Source organism: Puma concolor, chromosome B2, assembly GCF_028749965.1.
Source record: "Puma concolor isolate L17-30 chromosome B2, mPumCon1.1.hap2, whole genome shotgun sequence".
NCBI classification, from domain to species: Eukaryota; Metazoa; Chordata; class Mammalia; order Carnivora; family Felidae; genus Puma; species Puma concolor.
In genome coordinates this window covers 87,223,037-87,228,606 of record NC_141671.1, presented here as the reverse complement: position 1 = coordinate 87,228,606, position 5,570 = coordinate 87,223,037, and the positions used below count along the sequence as shown (strand labels likewise).

The following is a 5,570-nucleotide window of genomic DNA, read 5'->3' as shown; positions in this document are numbered from 1 at the left end:
TTAAACCTGTAGGTGATGGGGAATTCTATCGCCCTAGAATGGGAAGGAGGGTTTAATAAGCACTGGTCACTAAACACGTTACTAACGTTTTTTATATACTTCATGTTGTTCCAAGAAGGATTTAAGATGACTTTTAAAATGCTTGCTATATGACCACATTAGAAGTAAACAAAAGTGCTCTCTGCTCCTCCCCATTTGAGAGACAGCCACATATTCTGGTGCAGTGACAGCTGCATCCCCAAGACACAATGGTGGTTGTCAGAGTAAACAGATTTGGCAGTATTGGGCACCTGGTCATCAGGGCTGCTTTTAACTCTGGCAAAGTGAATATTGTTGCCATCAATGACCCCTTCACTGACCTCAACTATAGGGTCTATGTGTTCCAGTATGATTCCACCCGTGGCAAAGTCCACAGCACAGTCAAGGTTAAGAATGGAATGCCTGTCATAGATGGAAAGCATATCTCCACTTCCAGGAACGAGATCCTGCCTACATCAAATGGAGTAATGCTGGTGCTGAGTATGTTGTGGAGTCCACTGGAGTCTTCACCACCATGGAGAAGTCTGGACTCACTTAAAGGGTGAAGCCAAGAGGATCAACATCTCTGCCATGCCTGTGCATGCCATGGTTGTGATGGGTGTGAACCAGAAGTATGACAACTCTCTCAAGATCGTCAGCAATGCCTCCTGCACCACCAACTGCTTGACCCCTCTGACCAATGTCATCTATGACAACTTTGGCATCGTGGAGGGACTCATGACCACAGTCCATGCTATCACTGTCATCCAGAAGAGCCTTCTAAGAAATGGTGGCATGTTGCCCAAGAGGCTGCCCTGAACACCCTCCCTGCTTCTACTGGCACTACCAAGGCTGTAGGCAAGGTCACCTCTGAGTTGAATGGGAAGCTCACTGGCATAGCTTTTGGTGTCCCCATTCTCAATGTGTCAGTCATGGATCTGACCTGCTTCTTGGAGAAAGCTGCCAAATATGATAATATCAAGAAGGTGGTGAAGCAGGCATCAGAGGACCATACCCAAGGGCATCCTAGGCTACACTGAGGACCAGATTGTTTCTTCCAACTATTTTTTTAAGAAAGAGGGAGACAGAGACAAAGAGAGAGAACACAAGAGCAGGAAAAGGGTTAGAGGGAGAGGGAGAGGGAGAGAGGAAGAGAGGGAGAGAGAGAGACAGAGAGAGATACAGAGAGAGAGAGAGAGAGAAAGAGAATACCAAGCAGGCTCCATGCTCAGTGCAGAGCCTGATGCAGAGCTCAATCCCACGACCCTGGGATCATGACCTGAGGTAAAATCAAGAGTTAAGCACTCAACTGACTGAGCCATACAGGCGCCTCAGTGTCTCCTGCAACATTAACAGTAACACTCGCTCTTCCACCTTTGATGCTGGGGCCAGAATTGAGGATCATTGCCTTCAATGACCACTTTTTCAAACTCATTTTATGGTATGACAATAAATTTGGCTACAGCAACCAGGTGGTTGACCTCATGGTCTACACGGTGTCCAAGGAGTAAGAGTCCCCTGGACTACCACCACAGTGAAAGAGGAAGAGAGAGGCCCTTAACTGCTGGGGAATCCTTGCCCCAACTCATCCTCCAACACACTGAGAATCTCCCGAACTCTTCACAGTTTCTATCACATAACCCCTTAAGAAGGGGAGGCGTTTGGCGTACTTTGTTTTGTACCATAAAGTATACTGTATCCAGCCCCCCCAAAATAAATAAATAAGCAAAAATGGTCAATCCAAGGAAAGATGGTAGAAAAAACAAGAAAGGTCAGGTATATTATCAATAGACAAAACACATGTTCATAAGGACATATTTGTAAATCAGAAGACATTCATTTGACTCCATTCTTCCTAGTATCTAATGCAAGGGAGGATATAACTAGTTAAGAGGTCAAATATTCAAAAGGAAAAATCTTTCTCAGAAGTATAATTTATCTTGATTCAGGTAACATAAGGCATTTAATCTATAGTTTGTATTGATTATATAGAACACAACGTGATATGGTCAATATTATCTGTAGAGTAAAATACAAATTCCTGGGGTTATTGGTATCATCTTTCAATATAAACCAATTGTATCATAGCCAACTTTAGTTAAGAGCAAGTCTACAAAAATCCAGAGTCAAAAATAAAATCTTAAAGCATTTAAGGGTGTTCATGGATTTATCATGTATGTTTAACATCTAGGCAATCCCTTGTTAAGTTTATTTTTTGCTAAAAATTGGGTGGTAACACATTTAATCAGAAAAGCAACATGATTTGATATCAGTTTTAATATTTATTTTTGCCTATTGTGTTGAGAATCGATTACAAGGCACCAGAAGCAAAACTATTGCTATAATATAGATAGGAGGAATGGTGGCATGGTCCAGGTTAGTGAGACTGGAAGTGGTAAAAAGTGATAACATTCTGAATTTTGAAGACATATCCAATAAGGTTTGCTTATTAAAGAATTGTGTTTGGGGGTAGGGAGGAAGATGGCGGCGTAGGAGGACGCTGGGCTCACCGCGCGTCCTGCTGATCACTTAGATTCCACCTACACCTGCCTAAATAACCCAGAAAACCACCAGAGGATTACCAGAACGGAGTCGCCGGAGCCAAGCGCAGACGAGAGGCCCACGGAAGAGGGTAGGAAGGGCGGCGAGGCGGTGCGCGCTCCACGGACTGGCGGGAGGGAGCCGGGGCGGAGGGGCGGCTCGCCGGCCAAGCAGAGCCCCCGAGTCTGGCTTGCAAAAAGCAGAGGGGCCTGACGGACTGTGTTCCGACAGCAAGCGCGACTTAGCGTCTGGGAGCTCATAAGTTAACAGCTCTGCTCAGAAAGCGGGAAGGCTGGAGGACAAAGGGAAGGAGAGCTGCTGAGCCCCCTGACCACAGAGCTCAGTTTGGTGGGGAACAAAGGCGCTCGCCAGCGCCATCTTCCCCGCCCATCCCCCAGCCAAAATCCCAAAGAGAACCAGTTCCTGCCAGGGAACTTGCTCGCTCCGCGCAAACACCCAACTCTGCGCTTCTGCGGAGCCAAACCTCCGGCAGCGGATCTGACTCCCTCCTGCTGCCACAGGGCCCCTCCTGAAGTGGATCACCTAAGGAGAAGCAAGCTAAGCCTGCCCCTCCTGCCCCTGTGCACCTTGCCTACCCACCCCAGCTAAGACGCCAGATCCCCAGCATCACAAGCCTGGCAGTGTGCAAGTAGCCCAGACAGACCACCCCACCCCACAGTGAATCCCGCCCCTAGGAGAGGGGAAGAGAAGGCACGCACCAGTCTGACTGTGGCCCCAGCGGTGGGCTGGGAGCAGACATCAGGTCTGACTGCGGCTCCGCCCACCAACTCCAGTTATACACCACAGCACAGGGGAAGTGCCCTGCAGGTCCTCACCACGCCAGGGACTATCCAAAATGACCAAGCGGAAGAATTCCCCTCAGAAGAATCTCCAGGAAATAACAACAGCTAATGAGCTGATCAAAAAGGACTTAAATAATATAACAGAAAGTGAATTTAGAATAATAGTCATAAAATTAATCGCTGGGCTTGAAAACAGTATAGCGGACAGCAGAGAATCTCTTGCTACAGAGATCAAGGGACTAAGGAACAGTCACGAGGAGCTGAAAAACGCTCTAAACGAAATGCATAACAAAATGGAAACCACCACGGCTCGGATTGAAGAGGCAGAGGAGAGAATAGGTGAACTAGAAGATAAAGTTATGGAAAAAGAGGAAGCTGAGAAAAAGAGGGATAAAAAAATCCAGGAATATGAGGGGAAAATTAGAGAACTAAGTGATACACTAAAAAGAAATAATATACGCATCATTGGTATCCCAGAGGAGGAAGAGAGAGGGAAAGGTGCTGAAGGGGTACTTGAAGAAATAATAGCTGAGAACTTCCCTGAACTAGGGAAGGAAAAAGGCATTGAAATCCAAGAGGCACAGAGAACTCCCTTCAGACGTAACTTGAATCGATCTTCTGCACGACATATCATAGTGAAACTGGCAAAATACAAGGATAAAGAGAAAATTCTGAAAGCAGCAAGGGGTAAACGTGCCCTCACATATAAAGGGAGACCTATAAGACTGGTGACTGATCTGTCTTTTGAAACTTGGCAGGCCAGAAAGAATTGGCACGAGATTTTCAGTGTGCTAGACAGAAAAAATATGCAGCCGAGAATCCTTTATCCAGCAAGTCTGTCATTTAGAATCGAAGGAGAGATAAAGGTCTTCCCAAACAAACAAAAACTGAAGGAATTTGTCACCACTAAACCAGCCCTCCAAGAGATCCTAAGGGGGACCCTGTGAGACAAAGTACCAGAGACATCACTACAAGCATAAAACATACAGACATCACAATGACTCTAAACCCATATCTTTCTATAATAACACTGAATGTAAATGGACTAAATGCGCCAACCAAAAGGCATAGGGTATCAGAATGGATAAAAAAACAAGACCCATCTATTTGCTGTCTACAAGAGACTCATTTTAGACCTGAGGACACCTTTAGATTGAGAGTGAGGGGATGGAGAACTATTTATCATGCTACTGGAAGCCAAAAGAAAGCTGGAGTAGCCATACTTCTATCAGACAAACTAGACTTTAAATTAAAGGCTGTAACAAGAGATGAAGAAGGACATTATATAATAGTGACAGGGTCTATCCATCAGGAAGAGCTAACAATTATAAATGTCTATGCGCCGAATACCGGAGCGCCCAAATATATAAAACAATTACTCATAAACACAAGCAACCTTATTGATAAGAATGTGGTAATTGCAGGGGACTTTAACACCCCACTTACAGAAATGGATAGATCATCTAGACACACGATCAATAAAGAAACAAGGACCCTGAATGAGACATTGGATCAGATGGATTTGACAGATATATTTAGAACTCTGCATCCCAAAGCAACAGAATATACTTTCTTCTCGAGTGCACATGGAACATTCTCCAAGATAGATCATATACTGGGTCACAAAACAGCCCTTCATAAGTTTACAAGAATTGAAATCATACCATGCATACTTTCAGACCACAACGCTATGAAGCTTGAAATCAACCACAGAAAAAAGTCTGGAAAACCTCCAAAAGCATGGAGGTTAAAGAACACCCTACTCACGAATGAGTGGGTCAACCAGGCAATTAGAGAAGAAATTAAAAAATATATGGAAACAAACGAAAATGAAAATACAACAATCCAAACGCTTTGGGACGCAGCAAAGGCAGTCCTGAGAGGAAAATACATTGCAATCCAGGCCTATCTCCAGAAACAAGAAAAATCCCAAATACAAAATCTAACAGCACACCTAAAGGAAATAGAAGCAGAACAGCAAAGGCAGCCTAAACCCAGCAGAAGAAGAGAAATAATAAAGATCAGAGCAGAAATAAACAATATAGAATCTAAAAAAACTGTAGAGCAGATCAATGAAACCAAGAGTTGGTTTTTTGAAAAAATAAACAAAATTGACAAACCTCTAGCCAGGCTTCTCAAAAAGAAAAGGGAGATGACCCAAATAGATAAAATCATGAATGAAAATGGAATGATTACAACCAATCCCTC

The 5,570-nt window shown here is 44.2% G+C and overlaps 1 pseudogene; it reads left to right on the top strand.

Moving 5' to 3' along the window:
* The first annotated feature begins 248 nt into the window (after positions 1–248).
* On the top strand, positions 249–1,529 carry LOC112861973 (glyceraldehyde-3-phosphate dehydrogenase-like; annotated as a pseudogene).
* The last annotated feature ends 4,041 nt before the right edge of the window (positions 1,530–5,570 follow it).